The 26,155-nt window shown below is 40.9% G+C and overlaps 1 long non-coding RNA gene across 7 annotated transcripts in view; it reads right to left on the reverse strand.

The window, feature by feature from the left end:
• LOC108176367 (uncharacterized) overlaps positions 1 to 26,155 on the reverse strand; it is a 176,283-nt gene that overhangs the window by 132,165 nt on the left and 17,963 nt on the right. The window contains exon 1 of one of the 7 annotated variants that reach the window (XR_016229433.1): positions 4,432 to 4,614. The exons of the other annotated variants lie outside the window; for them this stretch is intronic. This is a non-coding gene — a long non-coding RNA (uncharacterized LOC108176367). Of the gene's footprint in view, positions 1 to 4,431; positions 4,615 to 26,155 lie in introns of those variants that run through there. 7 annotated transcript variants of the gene reach the window in all.

A 26,155-nucleotide genomic window follows, 5' to 3' on the forward strand; every position in this document is an offset into this window, starting at 1 on the left:
ACTTGGGTTGTCTGCCTTCCATATCAGAGTGACTCATCTCCAGTCATAACTCTGCTTCTTATTCCAGCTTCCTGCAATTGGGCACACAGGGAATCAGCAGCTAAAGGCTCAAGTCCTTCGTCCTGTCATCCACATGTGAAGCATAGACCTGCTGTTGTGGATATGCAGGGAGTAAAACAACAAGTAGAAGATATCTCTCTCTCACAAATAAAAATAATTCAGCTGAATATTCACATAAATTTCTTTAATGCTATTGTAGGCCTAATAAAATGCTGGTTTTTCATTGGAACTCAAAGACAAACATACTCTATTTAATCTGATTCAAAATATTGAAATCTCATGATCTAGAAGTATGAAACCAAATGAAATTCAGTACATTAAATATCAATTGAAAAATTATTTGTATTGAAAAACAGAATTACCATTGATCTACTATATGTTGGACGGTTATTAGAGACTCTACAGAGCTTATACTATAAAAAACACAGAAGGAAGATATTGTAAGCTGTAACTTTCTGGAAAAGAAGCGAAGGCTTTCAGCAGGAGCTAACACAACTTACATGGCACAGATAGAAAGTGGGAAAGCTCGTGACTTTCACTCAAGTCCGTAATTCTGCAGGTCTCAGGCTCTTTCATATGCCATAGTGTAATGTTGCAGTGCATGTGCCCACAGTTGGAGGCTAAAGAAGTGAGTTCCATGTTTAGGATATAAGAGAAACTCTGAGAATTTACTGTCAATTCTAACTAATTGAGAAAATATACTTCAAGAAATGAAAATTTTGAGCCAATCTGTTTAGGGGAAATGAGATGGCTTGGTTTAGCAAGAGTTCATGATACTCAACTGGTGTTTATTACAGAGAGAAATGAGCCTCCTCTAGGGCCTGCCTGGAGTTTCTAATCAGCAGGCTGCACTTGAAAAATCTACTCTTGGCAGCCTGGAAAGACTCAAGACAAGATTTACAAGAGACATCCAGTCATGATGAACCATTCATAGGAGGGGTGTATTTGCAAGTCTGCCTTCCTGGAAAGACTCACATGTTTCTTTTCATCATCTACCTACCTGCTTTATAGACTCCTAAATTTCCTTTTGTAATTCAAAAAGCACTCTAATTGGTTTCTATATCCAATGCCTATTTCTCGGTGCTAGAGGGTAGAAAACAAAATAGCATACTCTTTCCTCTCATTTTTTTTTATTATTAACTTATTTATATGTGAGAAAGGAGTGAGAGAATATACTTCTTTCCACTGGTTTTCTCCCCAGATACCTGGAAGTGCCAAGACTAGACTGGGCTGTCACCACATGGGTGACAGGAACCCAATCACCGGAACCTCACCACTGCCTCCCGGAGTCTGTGTTGGAAGCCAGGAGCTGCAGCCTGGTATTTAACCAAGGTGCTCTGACGTGAGACGTGGACATTTTAACTGATGCCTTAACCACTAGGCAAAATGCCTACCTCTGGAGATTTTTATCTTGTGGCAGACACAGATCCATGACCCAGCAAAAGAAATCCAGTATGGTCGGTGCTAAATAGCTGTTAAAGGTGTTTTGGAGACAAAGGTATTTTTATCCTTAGGAGGTTAGGGAGGTTAGTAGAATTTCTTTTCAAGACCTTGATTTTCAAGGATGAGAATTAACTTGTGAAGTTTTAATTAGAGAAAACACTAGCCATGTAGGCCTTGATGACAAACGCAGATAGATGGGTATGAACAGAGTGAAAGACAAATAAAAAAGACCTACATCTTTGTCAGTAATAAATTAACTCACCAAGGCCGGCGCCGCGGCTCACTAGGCTAATCCTCCGCCTAGCGGCGCCGGCACACCGGGTTCTAGTCCCGGTCGGGGTGCCGGATTCTGTCCCGGTTGCCCCTCTTCCAGGCCAGCCCTCTGCTGTGGCCCGGGAGTGCAGCGGAGGATGGCCCAGGTGCTTGGGCCCTGCACCCCATGGGAGACCAGGAAAAGCACCTGGCTCCTGGCTCCTGCCATCGGATCAGCGCGGTGCGCCGGCCGCAGCGCGCCGGCCGCGGCGGCCATTGGAGGGTGAACCAACGGCAAAAGGAAGACCTTTCTCTCTGTCTCTCTCTCTCACTGTCCATTCTGCCTGTCAAAAAATAAAAAAAAATAAAATAAAATAAAAAAAATAAAAAAAAAATAAATTAACTCACCAAAAATATGTTTTACCTTGTCACACTTACCTTTTGGCTATGAGTGCCTGTTAAACCACAATCCAGATTAGTAGGCAGTACACAGGAGGAAAACATAGCTCATACATCACTTTAGAATGGATTTCTTACCTACTTCACTGAAGATAAGGGACATTATTGATTTGATTAGGGTGGTTCAATTAGCAGAACAAACAGATTTCTAGACTAGAGAAAAGGTTAAATGACATTTATCTTTGATCCATAGAAATTGCCAAGGCAACTGGTATTTCACTTTCTCCATCTCCTAAATAAGTGTGCCAATGAGTGATGTATTACCTAAACAAAGGAGTCCCAAGCCTAGGTGAGCGTGATATGTTTTGAGAGCCACTGTGCAAATATAGATTGTAGCGAGTTTTTTTTTTTATAGAAATATATTTCACTTGGCAAATAAAGGGGAAGTGGGAATAAACACAACCCGTGAAAAACATGTGAAGTCAAAGCAAAAATCCCACAATATCTCAGTAAACGAATGATAATAATTTGTAGAAAATATAATATTGCTATTAGAAACAATGTTGCTGACAAAAAATATTTGACTACTTTAAAGTACTGCTCAACTGTGAAAGCATACCAATTACAACACTTTCTTTACTCTTCTGTAACAAGCAGGCTGCTTTGGTTACAAGCATGAGAAGCCAGCTCTAAATTAAGCAGAAAATAAACATTGTGGAAGGTCATGGGCTGGCTTAAAGGACTAAGGCTAAGACGACCAGGAAGCTCGATAGAGATATGAAACCTTTAGCGCTGGGGATCCAGATGGGGGAAAAAACTAAAACCTCTCCTCAAGAGACAGTGAGAAAAATGAGCTCTGTATCAAGTCGAGTGACAGCTTTGATAAATTATGTTCAGGGAGGAATGAGCCTGCATGAAGAAGAGTGATGTGGATGAAAGCAAAAACATGTACTTTACAACCCCTGAAGCAGAGTCAATCAATATGCTTGTACTTTACTGAGTGTTGATGCCTTGATGAATTATACTCACTTAAAAAAGGAAACAGCTCAATGAATATTCTATATAAAGAATACACCTTAAAGGAAGCAACATGAAAAGTAGAAACAACAATAACACTTTTTTTTTCCAACTTGGTTTTCCTACCTTGACATTCATCAAAACATTGCAAAAAAAAAAGGACAAGTTGTGTAATGATAAATTGGCTAAGGCTGACAAGGCACAAGTGGTTTGAGTTGAATTTATAATGAAGTCAAAGTTGGTTCTATTTGATATGTGCCAAATTTTATTGAAATAAATATGTTTTACATAATCATAATGATACTCAGTTCTCACCAATGGATGGTTTTATTTAACTGCTTGGTACAATAGAATTTTAAAATAATAATTTGGATGGTGTGCTAATGTTAATCACCACAGAATTAAATATGAAGCTCTTGGTGAGGTTTTAAGAGCAATTCCAGGGGCCTGGCATTGCAGCATAACAAGTAAAGTTGATGCCTGTCATACCAGCATCCCATATGGGTGTCAGTTTGAGACCCAGCTGCTCCACTTCCAATCCAGTTCCCTGGGAAAGGCAGCAGAGGATGGTGCAAGTACTTGGGCCTCTGCACCTACATGGGAGACCTGGAAAATTTCCTGGCCCATGGCTTCAGCCTGGCATGGCCCTGGCCATTGTGGCCATTTGGGAGATGAACCAGCAGATGGAAGATTGATCTCTCTCTCTCTCTCTCTCTCTCTCTCTTTCCCTCTCTCCATCTTCCTCCTTCTCTGTCTCTCCCTTTCTAACTCTGCCTTTCAAATGAATTAAAACAATATTTTTTAAAAAGTAATAGAGAAAGTATGGAAATTTCCTAATAACACAGTAGAGACTATTTTTTCATTAGCCTAGAACTCCATTGTACACTTATTATCTATGTAGCACTGGGCAGCAAAGTTAGCCATTTAATCCTTAATCTCCTCATACAGGATAGTACTAACTAATTACTATCCAGGTCTATTTTCCAGTGTTGTGAAGTATGTCAGGAAAAACTATTGGTTTGCTTTGCAAACTACATAGCACTCGACAAGTGAAAGAGTTAGTCTCATTAATGTTGACACATAACTTAATCAGAAAAAAATAATACTTCAGCTCCTTGCCTAGAAGCTGCAAAACAGTATTAATAAAATTTAGTTTCATCCTGGTTTGGAATACTATTTTACAAACCAAAACAACTTTTTATAAGAGTTAACTTTAATATGCTAAGTTTATATTATAACCCTGAAAAAGAAGTAACTTACTCTGTATTGCATAGATCTCCATAAACAATTTGTCCTTTGAGACTGGGTGAAATGGCACACAAAAGAGCTTCAGTTTCAACACTACTTTCAACATGACAGAGCAGGAGCACGATCAGTGTTGCATAAATCTCTAAGTATCAGATAGTGGGCTTGCTGCTTAGCTGTCCCACATGACACCGTGCTTCCTTTATACCAAGTCACTAAGAATTTCTAATTGCTCATTAATAGAAATCATACTGTAAACAGCCTGTGGGAACCACCTTCTCCTGCCCAAGTCTTGGCAGTGGCAACTAGTGCCCTAGTAATATTTACTGATCCCCATGGCAACAACGTGCTTTACCTTGTAGAAATCCTAAAATTATAAGGACTCCATTGTTCTTTGTCATGGTATCACAACCCTAAAATAACTACCTTGATGTGAAATATAAATTCTTTAAAGGCCATTTCTAAATGAAAAATTTCTACAATGATGTAAAGTCTGACATAGCCTCTTCACTGGATTTTCATTCTTGAACAAACCTCTTACCATTCTGTGTAAAGGTCATTGGGTCTTTCAAAGAAGTGAGTTAAAGTTGTCCTATTTAATTTGTTACTTGGCAGAACTTTAAATAGAATGTGTCAATGTTGGGGCCGGGCTTCAGATGGTATCCCTACATACTTGGAGCAACACTCCATGAACAACTACTCAAGTAAACGGGCTGCTAAGATTTAGGGATCAATACTCCCCTGTTTTGCAGGTTCACAGTAAGAAATTAGAGTTAGTCAAATTCCTAAAATTCCCCCACCTATGGTGAGATCTTGTTAGTTTCCAGATTTCTAGATTTATTAAAGTATACTGGCTAAAATTCCAAATGTCTGCATAAGAAGATAAAGTTCTACTCATAAATTATATTGGGGTCCTCAAAAGAAAACTATTGTTTGAATATTAAGTAGTAGTAGTAGCAGTAGTATTTTATCTCATGGTCAGACCTGATGCTCTTCAAGTCTGTAGGATTAAGCACATTTTAATGAAATTAGTGTTCCACAGAACATGCATTCCTATAACCGCATTATAATTTTTGTTTCAGAGCGTGTAAGTGGTGGTGCAGGTATTGCGTTTCCTTTGTGGTGGTTTCCCCTCCTCTTATGTTTCAAATGCATTAACACTCAGCAGGTGAAACTGAAATACTTGTTATACTTCAAAACTATTTCCTTGTAGGAACTCAAGTGATTACTAATCCAGGGTTGAGAGAACTGCAACTGGATGTGTCACTCACTGCTTTCTTTCAGTGGAGATTTAACATTTCTATGCATGTTAACACTCTCTTCTGGTAATAAAAGCACTCAGAGCCAACTCTTCCACTGTTCTCTCTTGAAGACCTGCTGTTCTCTCTCATTTTTCAAGTGTTTCATGAACAAGTAAACTGACTTGACATTGTTGTTAAGAGGAGCATTTCAATACTCTGGATCCACTGATTGTGCTCTGAATAATTTGCCCCGTCCTTTACATTATAAAGGGGAGCAAATGAAAAACAGCATTGTGCCTGCAAGTTTAGGCAGAATGGTGCCAACAAGCATAAAGGCTGCCCAAGCTGGAGCCTGGCTCTCAAGGTTCTACAATCAGAGCTTTTTTGTTTGTTTATTTGCTGGTTTCTTAGAACTGGCATTGTCTAATGAGAGTGCTCATTGGGGAGGATTAAATGAAGAGAGCAAATGAATTTTAATCCTCTGAAGTCAAGAACTTCATCTTCTTGTATTTGTGTTCCTTGTGGTGACTAGCCCATCGGTGTCTTATAGAGTCAGAGGAACAAATAAGAAAGAGAAAAAATATAAGAGGCTTTTGAATTATTATGTCATCCTTAAAAAATACAAACAAGAGAATGTTTATCGGAAAGAAACTTACTGAAAAGAAATCCTAAGTGAAGCACAATGCACATATTCGAGAATATATCTTTTACACAGTCCTGTGTTTTTTGCAACTGATGTCTGTGTGTGTGTGTGTGTGTGTGTGTGTGGTCTGTGTGTATGTGTATATGTGTGTGTGATATGAGGCGTGACTATAAAATTACGAGGCTTACAGCAGCATGCATATTGAACACATAGTAAGGTTTAAGTAAGTAAGCTCTGCTGAAGTACTTTGTAAACTGTAACTGGTACCAAACACAGAATATTGCACTTATAGTTTGTTCAATAATAAATATCTATTGAGCAGTTCCTGTGGTCTGTATAAATAAAATAATTATATTCATAGGGGCCAGAAAGAATGATATTACTTCCAAACACAGTAAAGAGAAACCCACTAACACTAAAGTTGATGACTAACTATAGAAGCGAATGTATCCATTTAATGAGAAAGGATTTTTATGTGTCCAATATGCAAAATGTTTCGCAAAGTCATTTTATTATTGTAAAATAAAATTGTAACAGCACAGAAGCTATTAAAAATAATAACCAGAAAACCTTTTTCTCTCCTCCATAGACAGTAATACAATCCATGGATGCAGTGTGAATGTGGCTGTAAGAGCAGAAATGAATCAAGACAGTTCTCAATAACTGTATACCCGGAGTCACTATTCGGTGAGTTTGCATTTATCTTGAGCTACATGCTACATGAAGTCTCACAGGGAACAACACCTCATTTTGAAAATTAACCTCAGGGCCTGTGTTGTAGCACAGTGGGTTAAAGCCCCAGCCTGCAGCACGGGCATCCCTTATGGGTTCCAGTTCAAGTCCCAGCTGCTCCACTTCCAATCCAGCTCTCTGCCATGGCTGGGAACGTAATAGAAAATGGCCCAAGTGCTTGGGCCCCTGTACCTGTTGGGTAGGAAGTCAGATATGAGCTTATGTGTGTGTAACAGGCCATATGTCCAGCATATGCATCTGTTTTTTTTGTTTGTTTGTTTGTTTTTTGTTTTTTTTTTTTTTTTTTTTTACAGGCAGAGTGGACAGGGAGAGAGAGAGACAAAGAGAAAGGTCTTCCTTTTGCCGCCGCAGCCGGCGCGCTGCAGCCAGCACACTGTGCTGATCTGATGGCAGGAGTCAGGTACTTCTCCTGGTCTCCCATGGGGTGCAGGGCCCAAGGACTTGGGCCATTTTCCACTGCACTCCCTGGTCATAGCAGAGAGCTGGCCTGGAAGAGGGGCAACCAGGACAGAATCCAGCGCCCCAACCAGGACTAGAACCCTGTGTGCCCGCGCTGCAGGGCAGAGGATTAGCCTAGTGAGCCACGGTGCCAGCCCAGCATATGCATCTGTATCTCAAAGCCATCCGATAATGTTTCAGGAGCAGCCCAGTACTCATATCCTGCCCTGCCCCCTTCTACCTGATAATCTGCCAGGTGGAGCTCCCCGCCCCTTCTGCCTGACAAATCTTCCACAGTCTCCCAGATGCAGCCCAGTATCTGCATTTCAAACACCCTGCTCAGATCCCCATTCTCCAGGGGGTCTTGCTCACTCTTCCTCTAAATTCAGGATGGCACCAGCTAGGCTTCCTCCTGTCTGATACCTTCAGGGGAAAACTCAGATAGGAGCTTCTTAATATTTACATCCATAAATCCTTTGTTTCAGGAGGAGATGTGTGAAGACAAAGACCCATCTCTTTAAAAACCCCCGGCCTCAACTGGACTGCGTGCTCAGCCCTTTGCCTCTCTGCTGAGCCACCCGCCTGACCTGGTCAGGTGTAATCTCTCCACTCAACCATGTAACCTCGCTCCTCCCCCGCCCCCAGTCCAAGCCACTGGGCACTCTCTCTCAGGCTCTGTCTGGAGAGGTGCCCATCCATCCTTATGGATGTCCCTTCCCTAATAAACCTTGCTATTTTACCTCCTACTACTCTCTGTCTCACACCTGAATTCTTTCTTGCACGAAGACAAGAACCCTGCGATTCTCTGGTAACATACCCACCTTGGAGACCCATAATAAGCTCCTGGCTTCAGAACGGCTCAGCTCTGCCCATTGCGGCCATTTGGGGAGTGAACCAGAGGATGGAAGACCTGTCTCTCTCTGTTTGTGTGTCTTTACCTCTCTCTGTAACTCTGCCTTTCAAATAAATAAAACTAAATCTTTAAAAGAAAAGAAAAGAAACTTTAAGTCTTAAATGTCCCACACCAAGTTACCGTCATTCACTGCTATTTCTTGATCCCAACACTATGCTTTGAGTTTGCACCTTTATGACCTTGATGGAGAAGCACAGAAATACTTAGACACTTGAAAACATCTCATTACACTCACCAGTGTTACTTAACTCTGTAACAATTTAAAAACATCACAATGACTAACATTGTCAAAGAAGAGCTTTAGTTTCCATTTATCTGTATCCATGGATAAGAAATATGTTGAATATTTTGGCTCAGAGATTCTTCCTTCCATCAAATGCAATTGAAATTTCACATCCAGGATGAAAAAAACTGAAAAGCAGAGTGATTTACTGAGCTTGATTTCCTCGTTCTAAACTGTTTCAAGAGAAGCACTGCTTCTGAAAAAACATATCTCTGAATAATGTGTGTGCATTTTTCTTAGCACTTGCTATGCCTTTTCCTTGAGTTAATGAATAGTGTAGATGACATACTTCATAAGTTACAGGTGTAGGTAGCAATAATGAATCTCTAGACTTGACTAGCTCCTAAAAAAATGTACAGCAACATGACACTTTTCAAATACTTTTGATTTGTCCACTGCAACCAATGTCCAGGTATGTTTGAAGAATTTCCTGGGCTTACCAGCCTTGCTACTGCTGTTTAGGCCACTGAGGCCTAAACCCCCAAACCCAATGAAACTACGCACAGATAGTCTAAGGGCTAGTGGAATGTTTATTGCTTGGGGAAGTCCCTCCCTGGGGCCATTCTAAACTGCTAATACAATGCTTTGTAAACTTCAGGAAGAAATCTTTCTCCAGGACCCCCACACACCTCATCAGGGTCCACGTGGCACTCTGCACCTCCTCCAAAAGCAGTTTAAGAAGGGACTCTGCCTGCTGCCCAAATGGAAGGAAGCCTGGCTCCAAGCCCCCATCACTGTCTGGGCAGGCTGAACCCCTTCTCTGAAAAATAGGTCTTCTCTAACCAGCTGCCTCCTCAGTTTTTCAAACCCTAAAAATCCTAAAACCTAACAGCCACCACTCAGTTTCCCCAAGTTAGCACCAACCTAACATACTGTATTTTATCTGTTTCACACTAGCTTGACAGCATACTTCCTTAATTATCAGTGTCTTTAAATTGCCATATGAATCTATGTATGTGTGTGTGTGTGTATGTGTGTGTATAAATGTTACCGGTGAATGGCAGGGTTCTTGTCTTTGAGCAAGAAAGAATTCAGGCGTGAGACAGAGAGTAGTGGAAAAGTAAAATAGCAAAGTTTATTAGGGAAGGGACATCCATAAGAACGGATGGGCACCTCTCCAGACAGGACCTGAGAGAGAGTGCCCAGTTGCTCAGACGGGGAGGAGTGAGGTTACATGGTTGAGTGAAGAGATTACACCTGGGCAGGCAGGCAGGTGACTCAGCAGAGAGGCAGAGGGCTGCATGCCTGGTTGAGGCCAGGAGGGGGGGGTTAAGGAGATGGGTCTTTGTCTTCACACATCTCCTCCTGAAACAAAGGATTTATGGATGTAAATATTAAGAAGCTCCTATCTGAGTTTTCCCTTGAAGGTATCAGACAGGAGGAAGCCTAGCTGGTGCCATCCTGAATTTAGAGGAAGAGTGAGCAAGACCCCCTGGAGAATGGGGATCTGAGCAGGGTATTTGAAATGCAGATACTGGGCTGCATCTGGGAGACTGTGGAAGATTGCCAGGCAGAAGGGGCAGGGACCCCTACCTGGCAAGTTATTGGGAAGAAGGGGGCAGGGCAGGATGTGAATACCAGGCTGCCCTTAAAACATTATTGGATGGCTTTGAGATGCAGGTGCATATGCTGGACATAGATGTCTTTTCTTTAGGCCTTTATGTCACACACACATAAGCTCATATCTGACTTCCTACCTAATATATATATATATATATATATATACACACACACACACACAAATATTCATTTCCTGGGGTCCAGTTACAGTATGGAGATAAAATGGTACAGGGATTCCAACTTTTTTCTCTACCCAATTGTTCAACATTTTGAATAACAATAGCTTGAAATGGCCCTTATTTCAGCTCATCCCTTTAGCTCTTCCTACTATATCATTCAATGACACAGATGCAAAACCAAACACAAACAAGCAAAACATCATCCCTCTCTTCTTGATTGCACTTCATTATTCTCTCTGCCTGTCTCTTGTTTACTTGGAGAGAAACTCAGGAAGTAATCATCCCTAACTAGATTATCTACTTGGGAAGGTAGAATAATCGTTAAATACTACACTACTCCCAATAATGAGTAAAGCCTTTCAGCACTGATTTCACAGTCAGTGAATCTTCATAACTGCAAACTTTTGGTGGATTAAGGGAAATGGCCACTCACAAATATTTATTCAGGAATTTATTTATTTACAAATAGTATACCAAATCCGGTATTATAAACAGATTATTATAAAGTATATTAGGCACAGTTCCTGATCAGGAATATTCTAGTCCTGTTACAAAGGAGGATTTCCAATCCTCATAGAGAGCAGAAATAATAGAATATTGTTTGTTTTGGTTTGCTTATTCTTTTGTTTCTTTAAATGAAATACAGATGTAAATTCTTAAAAAATCAACAAATACCACCCCCACCCTTGTTTCTCATGGAGAAAGATCCCTGTTTGCAAAGACCGTGACTGGAGGGGAAAAGACTCTCCCTGGCTTCCTATGGTGAGGTAGGGACCTTGAATCCCAGCAGGAATGTGAGAGCAGTTTGGGCTTTCATTTCTATTGTCCAGGGACTCATAAATAGAAGCTTGAACGATCTCTTTGTAAATAAAGAGAAAATGTTTCTTGCAGATTGTGGAACCTAAATTTGGAAAGGGGAAACAAGAGAGCCTGTCATTTACAATGGCACAGAAAAGCCCAGACTCTATCAAGAGTCACAAAGGCAGGGTTGAGTTTACCCAAGATCATCTTGCATAAAGCTGTCTGTTAGGTTTCAATTTCCAGTGTGACTCAATCATGTAGTCTGATATATGAAGACAAACGACACACACAATCAAGCATGTTACAAATTCTGAGGATATATGAATTAAATATTCCAGTTATGTAGGGCTGTTAGGATTGTTTGAGACCTCCTAGAACCTACCTTTATGGTAATTACTGTTATTTTGATTTATAAAGCTCAGGCATAATTTCAAATGCAAGTAGTCTTATAAATATGGCAAATTGGGGCTGGCGTTGTGATGTAGGGGGTAAAGCCACTTCCTGCAATACCAGCATCCAATGTGGGCACCCATTCAAGTGCTGGCTTCTGATCTCTGAGATCTCTGGTTCTGATCCAGAGAATGACCCAAGTACTTGGACCCTGTCACATACATTGGGAGACCCAGAAGAAGCTCCCAGCTCCTGGCTTCTACCTGGCCCAGTCCTGGCCACTGCAGCCAACTGAGGAGTGAACCATCAGATGAAAGATCTTTCTTTTTGTCTTTTGGGTAATCAAAGATAAAATAAATGAATGAGATTACCTCAAATTGAAGAGTTTCTTAACAGCAAAGGAAACAGTCAGGAAAGCAAAGAGGCAACCAACAGAATGGGAGACGTTATTCGCAAACTACACAACAGATAAAGGATTAACAACTAGAATCTACACAATGATCAAAAAACACCACAGAATCAAAACAAACAACCCAATAAAAAAATGGGCCAAGGACCTTAACAGGCATTTTTCAAAAGAGGAAATCCAAATGGCCAACAGGCACATGAAAAAATGCTCAGGATCCCTAGCCATCAGGGAAATGCAGATCAAAACCACAATGAGATACCACCTCACTCCGGTTAGATTGGCTTACATACAGAAATCAACCAACAACAGATGCTGGCGAGGATGTGGAGAAAAGGGGACACTAATCCACTGTTGGTGGGAATGCAAGCTGGTAAAGCCACTATGGAAGACAGTCTGGAGAGTCCTCAGAAACCTGAACATAGCACTACCACAGGACCCAGCCATCCCACTCCTTGGAATATACCCAAATGGAATTAAAGGGGTGAAAAAAGCCATTTTCACCTCAATATTTGTTGCAGCTCAATTCACAATAGCTAAGACATGGAATCAACCTAAATGTCCATCAACGGATGACTGGATAAAGAAACTATGGGATATGTACTCTATGGAACACTATACAGCAGTAAAAAACAATGAAATCCGGGCATTCACAACAAAATGGAGGAAGCTGGAAAACATCATGCTGAGTGAAATAAGCCAGTCCAAAAGGGATAAATATTACATGTTCTCCCTGATCGATGGCAACTAAACGAGCACCTAAAATGATACCCATTGAAGTGAAATGGACACTATGAGAGACAATGACATGAGCAGCCCTTGTCTAGACTGTTGAGGAACAACTTACTATTTTGTTCCTTTAGTATTTTTTTTTTGTTGTTGTTGTTGCTCGGTATGCTCTACACAAGACCACTGGTTGAACTCTGCAATCAATGCACAACCGTTCTTAAGCGTTTAAAAATTAATAGGAAATTGATCTCTGTGGAACATGGGAGTGGGAATAAGAGAGGGAGGAGATATATAGGACGGCACATACTCACTCAGACCTACCTCCAATGGTGGAACTAGAAATGTGCCAGGGGATTTCAACTCAGTCTTACCAAGGAGGCAGGTACCAATGCCAGCACACTTGGTAAAGAGACAAATATAAATACACAACTGATCCAAAAGATAGGGTAAGTGTTGAAGAGATTACACAAATAAGACCAGTGTAAGCAAATAATGAAAGATAGAATCAAAAGGGTTGAGAATGATCCTGCGGGGGAAGCAGGTCACACAGCAGACTCACAGAATGGCAAATGCCCAAAACAGCAATCCTGCCTCAGAATCAACCCTTGGGACATTCGGATCTGACTAAAAGGTCCATGAGAGTCTCGCAGGCATGGAAAGCCATGACACGGTGGCAAAAAACAATCTAAATGAAGGATCCTGGTGAACAACACTCCAGCAGAAGGATCAGGCCATCAAGGAGAGAGGCGCCTTTCTCTGAAGGGAGGAAGGAACCTCCACTGTGATATGGCCTTGACTAAACAAATTCAGAGTTGGTGAACTCAAGGGGCTTCCATAGCCTAGACAGCTCATAGCAAGAGTCTCGGGTGATTGCTGACATCATAAATAAGAGTGCCAATTGTTAAATCAACAACGAGAGTCACTGGGTTCATGCTCCCCTCGCAGGATCTCTGTCCTTATTATGTTTATCTATGAAACTCAAAAAAAACACTACTAGTCGAACAATACCCTATACCTGGTTCGGTTGTGTGAGTGCAACCTGTTGAAATCCCTGCTTAGTATATACTAAATTGATCTTCGGTATATGAAGGTAACCGAAAATGAAACGTGATGAAGGGGGGGGAGGGGAGAAGAAGTGGGTGAGGGGAGGGCCACGGGAGGGAGGGAGGTCGGGGGGAAGCCACAACAATACAAAAGATGCATTTTATATTCTACTTAAAACTATTGGTTGAGCTCTGTAATTAATACACAATTACTCTTAGGTGTTTAATTAATGCTATAACTAGTACTCAAATAGTATTTTACACTTTATGTTTCTGTGTGGGAGCAAAATGTGGTAATCTTTACTTAACATACGCTAAATTGATCCTCTGTATATAAAGATAATTGAAAATTAATTGTGATGTGAAGGGGAAGGGAAGAGGGAGTGGGAGAGGGGAGCGTTGTGGGTGGGAGGGAAGACACGGGGGGGGGGGGGAGGAGGCTATTGTGGTCCATAAGCTGTACTTTGGAAATTTATGCTCATTAAATAAATTAAAAAAAAAAGAAGGCATTAAGTATTTTCTTCCAGAAGCTGCCATGTAAAAACCTAACAGATTATTTGGGTCTGTCAATGTAATTTTATGATTGCTATAATACATACTATCATCAAATCTCAAAAAGAAGGAAAATTAAATCAGATAGAGAACAGTGGATAGAGCCACAACTCCTCCATTCAACACATCTGAAGTCAAATTCTAAGCTTGCTACAACGAGCCCTGTCAGGTTTCTGCTATTCCCTTCCATCACCCTAAGCTTCAAAGTAAGCTCCTCACTGTTACCCAGATTCTGCATGGACTTTTAGCCTAGAATCCCCTACATTCCTGTTGACCCTTGACTCAGGCACTCAAGATGTGTATGTTTGTTATCTGAACCGCAACAGTTTCTGTGCCTGTCTAAAACCTACCTCTGCTTGGAGAGCTCAGTCTCATTAATGCTGATGCAATTATTCTATGACATTGTTCATTAGCTTTGGATCAGAAAAAATTCATTCATCCTCATATATTCATCATCATATATTCCATTAAACGTTGTGTTGAACACCTACTCTGTGCTTAGTGCTAGTGATTCACATACAAATGAAAACCTATATCCTTGTCTTATGTTACTTGAAGCCTTTTGAAATGTTTCAATAAAATAGTAATTGCTACCTTTTTATAGAGTGGGATGGCAGAGGTGTGCAAACTCTGCCTGGAACATCTGAACTGCACTAGATGGGCCTTCAGGAAGAACAATTGGTCTGAGCCTTGAAATTCAAGGACAATTAGCTAAATAAAAGAAGAGAATAAAGGATATTTCAGGCAGAAAGAATATTCATAGAGGATATAGCCAAAGAAGTATGAGGAAACAAGAGATAGTATACATGAAATGATCATGGAAAATGCTAAAATTTCTTAAATCTTAAAGAATACATATATATTTTATTTAGTTTTTAGATAAAAGCAAAGAGAGATCTTTTATCTGCTGATTCACGCCCCAGATGGTTGCACTGGCCAAGGCTGAGCCATGCCGCAGCCAGGAGTCAGGAGCTTCTTTCAGTTCTCTCATGTGGGTGGTAGGGTCCCAAACACTGGAGCCATCTTCCACTGCTTTTCCCAGGCCACTAGCAGAGAGCTGGATTGGAAGTGGAACAGCTGGGATGTGAACAAGCGCCATATGGGATGCTGGTGTTGTAAGCAGCAGCTTAACCCACTACACAACAGCACCACCCCACAAGCATTAATTTTTAAAAAAATAAATATAAGAGACAGATAATATTAAAAGCCATGTATATGAGTGGTATTCAAAAACTACTAGTGAAAACATATTGTGAAAAATTAAATTATGCATGTATTTCAGAAAGATACTTTGCACCAAAATAAACTTAACTTTTAATTCAATTTTTCCATGAATTTTCTGAAGTACATCCATACCTTTTGATGTCTGCAGCCACAGTCTTAAACTAGGATGAAGCAAGATGTCCTCAGCAGTTTTCAAGCACATGGTAATTATTCCTCTGTATCTGTCATCTACACAACAGCGTAGATGACTTTCTAAAAATGTAGATCTGATCATGTTGTATTGTCCCACAAATGTTGCATAGATGTAATTCTAAAGAAGACCATTATCCTTAGTGAAATAAGCCAGTCCCCAAAGATAAATAACATATTCCCTGATTTGTGGTAACTAGTATGCAGAGTACAAACAAATGGAATGTATATAAGTGCAAGGGAGATTTTGAGATTTGATTATTGTTTATAACCCTTGTCTATACTCTAGAGGAACAGTATTTTTTCTACTTACTATTTGTTGAATTCTTTACTGAGTTGAGGGTTAAGTTTGTGGTCATGAAATAAATTGAAAGTGCATCATCGCAAAAAGGAATAGAAAAACAAAAAATGAATGAGGAGGAAAGAAAGGGGGGAGGGAGAGGGAAGAAGGGAAGGTAGGGTGGGAAGCATCACCATGTCCTTAAAACTGTAGATATGAATACATGAAATGTATTCCTTTTATATAAATTTAAAAACATATTTATATTTAAAGTAATAAAAAATTTCCCTCTAAAGACTTCACATTTGAATTAAAGCACATACAAAAGTGAACTATTAGAACTAGGGAAAAATAAAGTGATATTATTTTTAAAGTGAAAAGGTAAGTCTGTGGTGGAATGAGGTGAAAAGGTCATGTCAAGATGTCCACTGAGGTGAAAAGATCATGCCAAGATGGCTGCTGACACAGAAACTGCCTGTAAACAGGCCGTGATTGGATGGCTTCGGAAACCACATGACAACAGAGCCTGACTGATAGCAGGCCATGATTGGATGGTTTCAGAAACTGCCTGGCAACAAGAGCCTGACTAGCAACAGGCTGTGATTGGTTAGGGCATAGACCACCCCTTGACCAGACTGGCTGCCTTGGCTATATAAGCAGCTGTAGCAACTGAAATAAACGAGTCTGCAGGCTGTTTGCCTCAGGGCTGCTTTCACCTGACTCCTGGGGTCTGTGTGGTGACTCCATAGCTCTTGCCCCCACCACACTCCTCCTCTCAGAACCAACTCTCAGAAGAAATCAACAGCAACATAAGTCAAAGTGTGAGAAGATACTTACAGCACAGGGTATATGCATAAAATTAAAATAAAAACCCAATAAAAGGCACAAGTGTCACTCCCTTCACAACAGAGAAGTATGGAATAGCAAGAAACAATATCAAGTCCCAAGAGATATAGAAATATTCCTGTTTGAGCTTATCTGTATATCAGTATGTATAGGATGTGCAATATAAATAAAAGGATAGTATACAGAAAAAAAAATTCCACTTTACATACCTATCTTCTTATAAGTTTGTGATTTGTATTAAGTAAAAATATATCAAGACCAAAATAGGACTATAGATTTCAGAAAGACTTGGCGGCCGGCGCCACAGCCCACTAGGCTAATCCTCCGCCTTGCAGCGCCGGCACACCGGGTTCTAGTCCCGGTCGGGGTGCCAGATTCTGTCCCAGTTGCCCCTCTTCCAGGCCAGCTCTCTGCTGTGGCCAGGGAGTGCAGTGGAGGATGGCCCGAGTACTTGGGCCCTGCACCCCATGGGAGACCAGGAGAGGTACCTGGCTCCTGCCATTGGATCAGCGCAGTGCGCAGGCCGCAGTGCACTGGCCGCGGCGGCCATTGGAGGATGAACCAACGGCAAAGGAAGACCTTTCTCTCTGTCTCTCTCTTTCACTGTCCACTCTGCCTGTCAAAAAAAAAAAAAAAAAAAAAAAAACAAAGAAAAGAAAAAAAAAGAAAGACTTGGCAGAGTGCCTGTAAGCCAGGCAGTCTCTACCCTGATTGCTGGCTTGTAGGACTGTATCTTGTTGGGGACCAGGGATACAAGCTGACCCAACAGGAAGACTGAGAAACTCAGTGTTTGAAAATAGAAGTTTCCATGGGAGATGCTTCCATCAAAATTTAATTTTTCTTTCTGTATGCCTCAGTGCTTAATTACTATATAGAAAAAAAAAAACTTAATTCAGAATTCTATTAGTTCACTTGCTTCTGAGATAGAATATAATATATTTTATTGACAATTAATGCAGGCATGGAAGATGTTTTATTTTATTAGAATCAAGACAGACAGTTATAAAACCAGATTACAATCCCACATATGATAAAACAGACTGGATTTCAGACTCACACATGTTAGTAGACATCTCATGATCTGACATTTCATTTGCCAATTTGGCTTGTTTGTAGCTCCAACCCTGCGATCTTAATGATTATTTGACTTTATATGATCTAAAAAAGCATTATGGAGGTGACAGAGTTTATGCAGTCTTGCAAAATTAGAAGGTGATTATATAGCTATAAATCTGTGAAGACATCATAGATAAAGATGTAACTGAAAGTCCAATAGTCAGTTTAAAGAATTAGAGTATCAGACAGCAGAGTGCAATGGGTGCCAAGAAGGAAAACTGAAAATAAGAAGAATCAAATAGGAAATCTGGGAGTTTATTTCCATAAATTTTGACATGAACATGAACATCAGGTCAAAGGAACCCTGCAGGTCCTATTTAATATGCTTGAATTTTTAAGAGACTGGGCCAAGTCAGAAAAGTGCTAGCCATGGAACTATATTAAACTCTTGTGGCTTTGCCAATAGAGCTATCTTTCCCATTAAATTAAATACATCAATCAATGTGAAGCTACAATCATACAAGGTTAGTGGCCAATTTCTCCATTAGGTGAAAGATAATTATGGCTAATAGTAAGGTAATCAAAATACTTACTAAGCTATAAATTGCTATAAATAACAGAAGCAAGCCATCTTTGCTCCCAAATACATCACCTATCATTTTAAAAAGACCTCTGGCCCCTCATTGGCTCTGTAAAATTCAGAATCCTTTAACGTGTCATAGGTTGCCCTTTTCATTGTTGGATGATACTTACCAGATATCCAACATTGTTCACTTGCAGCAGATACAATATTAAACTTGACACAGTACCAGCACTCAAGGAAGTCACAGCATAACTGAAGAGAATATGCAGCCCCATAATTCTATACAAAAGAATCAGCAAAATTCAACTGTAAAGTTGAGGGATAGTTCAAGAAATTCTTCACAGTGTTTTATAGTTTTTTTTATTGAAGGACAAACAACATTTGAAAAGGGAAAGAATTCTAGAAAAACAAGTACAAAGGCTTAATCATAGATATTATGTTATGTGTGAGATTTAAGCAAGAGTTCATTAAAATTAAAATTAAGGAATAATTAAGCCTTTCCCAGCCTGGCTGTCGTGTCTATTTGGGGGGCGGGGGTGAACCGATGGATGGAAGATTGATCTTTCTCTCTCTCTCCATCTGTAACTCTGCCTTTCAAATCAATTGATAAATATTAGAAAAATAATAAGCTTAATGAAAAAGAATATATGAGAAAGAATGATAGGAGATGTATCTAAATGAAACATCAGTGAAGTTTAAATTTTATCTTGTGATCACTGGAAAACCAGAGATGGTTTATCAGAAGAATCAATGTGGAATTTTGCTATAGTTAATGAAGCTATCATTATAGATTTATGCTTTAGAAATACAACTCAAATGGAGCATGACATGTACGTGAAGAGACTGGTATTAGGAAGATCAGGTCAGAAACTAATTCCAGGGAAAAATAAGGGAAATCATGGAAATTATGTTGGAAAAAATACAAAATTCAACAAGATATTTCAGATGAATCTAGGATAAGTTCAAAGCACAGTTGGTGATGGAACTAATTTCATGAGATGTTCTAGCCTGAAACACTGACAGGGTGGTATCACCATCTATGAAGAAAGGAATCAACACAAAGGGAGTATTTGAGTGGGAGAAAGATCCTAGCTCTTCAGTTCAGTTTGGAATGTGTCTTATGTTTTAGGTCACAGCATTATTCCAAAAGGAAAGGTCAAATACAGCCAGAAATGGTAGAGAGAGAGTACAGAGGGAAGGGGACCATGAAGAAAGAGAGGTATTTAAAATTAACAGCTTGTGCATTATAGTTGTGATAATAGAAACTGATTATCGCAAAGGATAGAGAAGAAATAGAAGAGAAACTAAAATAGATGTCTAAGTTTTGTATCTGAGATCTAATTGTCCTTCAAATAAGATAATAAAATTCAAAGGGTGAGAAACCTTGTGGTCGGCGCCGCGGCTCACTAGGCTAACCCTCTGCCTTGTGGTGCTGGCACGCCGGGTTCTAGTCCCAGTCGGGGCGCCGGATTCTGTCCCGTTTGCCCCTCTTCCAGGCCAGCTCTCTGCTGTGGCCAGGGAGTGCAGTGGAGGATGGCCCAAGTACTTGGGCCCTGCACCCCATGGGAGACCAGGAGAAGCACCTGGCTCCTGCCATCGGATCAGCGCGGTGCGCAGGCTGTAGTGCACTGGCCGTGGCGGCCATTGGAGGGTGAACCAACGGCAAAGGAAGACCTTTCTCTCTGTCTCTCTCTTTCACTGTCCACTCTGCTTGTCAAAAAGAAAAAAAGAAAAAAAAAGAAACCTTGTTAGATCTATACTTTGTGGAATAACTATATTTTTAAATATTGGAATATATTTGACCACAACAAAAATGTTATCTAAAGAGTTAATTTGAAATAAATAGGCAATTTGGGCTGAATGTTGAATTCAACTTTGAATGTTAGTATCCAAAAAGAGAAGGATAAAAATACATTAAAATTTTATTTCATTTAAGCTAATTAATAAAATATATTCCAAGTTAAATGATTATCAAGCCCAAAGTTCTGTTAAATTTTAAGTTCTTATTACAGGGTAATAATATTGATGCTTACACCATCTTTCTTTTATATAAAATTTGTATGCATTTGAAACTTAGAGAGATAAAGCTCCCATCTGACGATTTAATCTTAAAATGCCCACAACAGCTTCTATTGAGCCAGGCTGAAGCCGGAGGCCAGGAACTCAATCTAGGTCTCCCAAGTAGATGGAAAGAATCCAACTACAGAAGCCATCATTTGACCTCCTAGCGTATGTATTAGCAGGAAGTTGGAAACAGGAGCAGAGTCAGGACTCTAAAGCAGACAGTAGGATATAGGTTGCAGACATCCCAAGTGTTGGCTCAGCTGCTATGCTAAATCCCCACACCTACCAACTTTTCTAAGTGACATGTCATATACAGCTAATGTCACAACAGTTCAGCCCAGGAATTCTTATAATATTTTTTAAGAAAGATAGATGAACTTTTACCTTATACATGTAAAAATAGGAGTTTTCTATATATGTTTTTCACATTAAAAATGTACTGAATTAAATACTATGTTCTTTTAATCCATATGTATGTAGTTGCTATCCATGCTTTGACATACTTCGGGGCAAAAAAATGCGCAATCTTTGTGTTACAGATTACTATCCAATAAAATACTTGCATTTCTTTATTTTTAAACACTGGATAAAAATTTAAAACAAAACAGCTAAGAAAATTATAAATGATTATAATATAAACTTCTAAATATAATCTATTTTTCAAATTTATAAATCACCATTCTGAAGTTGAAATCTATCTATTCCTTTGCTTCTTGTCTGTATTTCTCTAATTTTTCCTTACTGGCCATATTTATCAAATCTAAAGATAACTAATGGGTTGAGGCATGGGATTATACAGCCATAGAGAAAATTCAACTGATTTTTTAGCCATCAATGCACCTGGTAATGGAAAACATTAGCTATTTCTTAAGATATAGATGGTTCAAAGGTATGCATTTAGCCTAACAGTTAAAATGACAGATAAGAAACCTCACATTGGAGTACCTGGCTTTGATTCCAGCTCCTGACTCCAGCTCCCTTTTCTGCAGGTTCTGGGAGGGAGCAGTGCCAGTTCAAGTGGCTGGATTCCTGTCATGTTCATGGAAGACCTAGATTTAATTTTCACTGCCAACCTAAACCCCAGCACATATCCCCAGCTGTTGCAGATATTTGGGGGGTGAACCAGAAGAAGGAAACTCTCTCTCTCTCTCTCTCTCTCTCTCTCTGTGTGTGTGTGTGTGTGGTGTGTGGTGTGTGTGTTTCTCTGGTAATTTTTAAATTTAATATAGATATACAGATGGTTCAAACTTCTGCTTCTGGAAAGATGGTGTAGTTTTCTCTATTCTACACACTAGGTACAACTAAAAACCCAGAGAACTACATGCAGCACAAACATGAAACTGATAGGTAGAGAGAATGCAGGTCAATGAGAGGGCTTAGATCGCATTAATGGCATAATGATGAATTTCTTGTGTCTTCTTTTTCCTCATAAATCCCCAATTTGAAACTAGTTGGCGAGAAATATACTTTCAAAAAATCTGCTCACCCAAATCAAAGGATTAAGAAAACGACTGAATAGAAAGAAAAATTTTGGACAAAAATATCTTACTCCAGCTAAATACTACCTCAATATATGCCAAAAAAAGGTCTAGTGGGAAGCTTAGACTTTCATCCTCCCCAATCTGTGCAAGGTACTCCATGACCCTGACAAAGTACTGCCTGAGAAGACTAAGTAAGGAATTTGGACTTTCATCTTCACCAGTAGTAATCACCTGTGGGGAGCAACTGGGAGCAACTCGGACTAGACTAAGTTACTGGAATTAAGACTTATTCTATGCATCTGCTCTCCCACAATGTGGCGCTGGGAGAGGAGCGTACAGCTTCTACCCAGCTGCCTCTCACCAACTTGACAAGCTGCAAGAGCTGCTCCTGATTGGAGGAGAGCGGCGCGCTCGGCGTGTGGGTAGCAGAGCACGGATTGGTGGAAGAGGACTATAAAGGAGGAGAGAGACAACATGCACCAGGAACATCTAAGGGGAACATCTATCTGAAGGAACACCTGTGCAGCCCCCGAGAGAGCCGGCCGGCAGTGTGCCGCTCCCCCGCGGAAGTGGGGAATGTGGCAGGGGGAACCACCCTTCCACGGAGGTGGAAGGGACGGTGGCCAACCTGGGAAGAACCAGCAGCAAACCCGGGGAGGGCCGAGCAGACAAAAGAACAGCGCAGGGTCCTGTGCCGTTCCTCCATGAAGAGGGGGAGCGACAATCACCCAATACCAAGCGGGTGAGAGGAGAGCATGGACTTCTACATACATAGACATCCTATTACTTCTCATGAGGGCAATCTTAGGGGTGGCAGAACTTTCTCAGTTGTCACTGAAATGCAGCAATGTTATTTCTCCTTCATCATGTCATGGATGCCATACAAAGAGCAGAAATGAGTTATCACAACTTCTCCCACCAGAAAAGTAGCAGTCAAATCCTAGAAAAGAGCCAAATATCCCCCGTACAATCAATAATCTCCAGTGTTAATAGAGACCATGTGGTAAAAAAGATCACACATCATAATCAAGTGATATTCATCTCAGAGATGCAAGGATGGCTCAATATTCAGATAAATGAATGCAAGAAATGGCATCAACAGAATGAGGAACAGAAAGCATGCACACACTTCAGTAGATGCATAAAAAAAGCCTTTCCTTCATGGCAGAAATATTGCACACATTGGCTACAGGAGGATCACAATGCGAAAGTAAAAGTACTAAGGTTATATATGATTAATCCTCCATAGTGAAAATCAATAAAAAAAAAATAGAGACCATGTGGGAAACCTGGACATTTACTCCCAAATGGCAATAATGAGTCCAGCAAGTCTACATACCGACAAGCATCATTTTAGAGAAAACCTGCTTAAATTGAGATTTAAATAATATTCAGTGTCATAATATAAATTCTACTGTCACAAATCTTCAATCAAAATCACCTGTCATGCCAAGAACCACCAAAATCATGAACAGAATGAAAAGCAGCAATTGATAGATAAAAACAGTGATAAAGGGCTGGCACTGTGGTGCAGTGGGTTAACACCCTGGCCTGCAGTGCCAGCATCCCGTGTGGGTGCCAGTTTGAGATGCAGCTGCTCCACTTCTGATCCAGCTCTCTGCTATGGCCTGAGAAAGCAGTAGAAGATGGTCCAAGTTCTTGGACCCTGCACCTACATGGGAGATCCAGAGGAGGCTCCTGGCTTCTAGCTTTGGATTGGCGCAGCCCCAGCTGTTGTTGCCAATTGGGGAGTGAACTAGCGGATGGAAGACCTCTCTCTCAGTCTCTGCCTCCCTTTGTAACTCTGTCTTTCAAATAAATAAAATAAATCTTTAAAAAAAAAAAACAGTGATAAGGGCCAGCGCCGTGGCTCACTAGGCTAATCCTCCGCCTAGCGGCACTGGCACACCGGGTTCTAGTCCTGGTCGGGGCGCCGGATTCTGTCCCGGTTGCCCCTCTTCCAGGCCAGCTCTCTGCTGTGGCCAGGGAGTGCAGTGGAGGATGGCCCAGGTGCTTGGGCCCTGCACCCCATGGGAGACCAGGAAAAGCACCTGGCTCCTGGCTCCTGCCATCGGATCAGCGTGGTGCGCCGGCCGCAGCGCACCGGCCGCGGCGGCCATTGGAGGGTGAACCAACGGCAAAAGGAAGACCTTTCTCTCTGTCTCTCTCACTGTCCACTCTGCCTGTCAAAAAATAAAAATAAAAAAAAATAAAATAAAACAGTGATAAGATAAATATGTTACCATGAACAATTACAAACATGCTTGAAACAAACAAAAATATACAAAGTTTCTGTAGAATACAGCAAATATGAGGAAAAACATGGAGAGTTTAGAGCTAAAAACTACAATAAACAAAATAAATAGCTCAATGGATGCACTCCAATTGCTTAAGCAAGTTGGAGGGGTAAAGGAAATAAATCAGTGAACCGGAAGCTGGAGATATAAGTTACCAAATCTGACAGCAGAAAGGAAAACAGATTGGAAAAATAAAACAGACTGCCGGCCAGCGCCATGGCTCAGTAGGCTAATCCTCCACCTAGCGGCGCCGGCACAACGGGTTCTAGTCCTGGTCGGGGTGCCAGATTCTTTCCTGGTTGCCCCTCTTCCAGGCCAGTTCTCTGCTGTGGCCCGGGAAGGTAGTGGAGGATGGCCCAAGTCCTTGGGCCCTGCACCCCATGGGAGACCAGGAGAAGCACCTGGCTCCTGCCTTCAGATCAACGTGGTACGCCGGCTGCAGCACGCCAGCCGTGGCGGCCATTGGAGGGTGAACCAATGGCAAAAAGGAAGACCTTTCTCTCTGTCTCTCTCTCTCACTATCCACTCTGCCTGTCAAAAAAAAAAAAAAAAAAGAAAGAAAAAAAACAGACTGTCAAGGACATGTGGACTGCAAACACACTTTGCATTATCAAAGACTCACAAAGAGATGAAAAAGAGGGCAAGGCAGAGAAATTACACGAGGAAATAGTCACTTAGCAATGTCCAAATGTGGCAAAACATAAATTGTCAGATTCCAGAAGCCGAATGAATGCCAAACAGGATAAACTTTTGAAAAACCACTGTTTGTTTATGATGTCGGAGCCAAACTTCTGAAAACTAAAAGAAAGAAAATATTGAAAGTAGTAATAGAAAAATGACCTTTAGTAAGAGAAAAGGCAGTTTGAATGCCAGCTGATTTCTCACCAGAGACCACAGAAGTTAAAAGTGTGGGGAGCAACTCGGACTAGACTAAGTTACTGGAATTAAGACTTATTCTATGCATCTGCTCTCCCACAATGTGGCGCTGGGAGAGGAGTAAACAACTTTTACACAGCTGCCTCCAGTTCAACCAATAACCTGCAGGAGCTGATCCTGCTCCTGATTGGAGGAGAGCAGCGTACTCGGCGTGTGGGTAGCAGAGTTGGGATTGGTGGAAGAGGACTATAAAGGAGGAGAGAGACAACATGCACCAGGAACATCTATCTGAAGGGACACCTGAGCAGCCCCTGAGAGAGCCGGCCGGCGGTGTGCCGCTCCCCCGTGGAAGTGGGGAAAGTGGCAGGGGGGAGCTGCCCTTCCACGGAGGTGGAGGGACGGTAGCCAACCCGGGAAGAACCAGCAGCAAACCCGGGGAGGGCCGAGCAGACAAAAGAACAGCGCAGGGTCCTGTGTCGTTCCTCCACGAAGAGGGGGAGCGACAAAAAGGAAGTGACAGAGCATTTTTTAGGCAATACAGGGAATGAATTTGCAAGGCAGAATTCTATATCCTGTGAATATATATTTCAGAAATTGAAAGTAAATGAAAACATTCTGGGATAAAAGGAAGTTGTAGCAAATCCCTCCTAAAAGAAAAGCTAAGTGATGTTCTCTATACAGAAAAGAAATAACAAAAAAGGAACCTGTAACTATTAGAAAAAAAATAAGAACAGAGAAAGAAAACATATGCATAAGTTCAATATGATTTTATTCTCTCTTCTGTTTTCTAAATTATATTTGATAGGTAAAGTAAAAAACTTAAGGAGGTACCTTTCTCTGAAGGGAGGAGAGAACTTCCACTTTGACCATGGCCTTGTCTAAATATGATCAGAGTCGGTGAACTCAGGGGGC

This window comes from Oryctolagus cuniculus, chromosome 2 (assembly GCF_051225735.1).
Source record: "Oryctolagus cuniculus isolate XC-2025 breed Fujian yellow rabbit chromosome 2, ASM5122573v1, whole genome shotgun sequence".
In the NCBI taxonomy this organism is placed as follows: Eukaryota; Metazoa; Chordata; class Mammalia; order Lagomorpha; family Leporidae; genus Oryctolagus; species Oryctolagus cuniculus.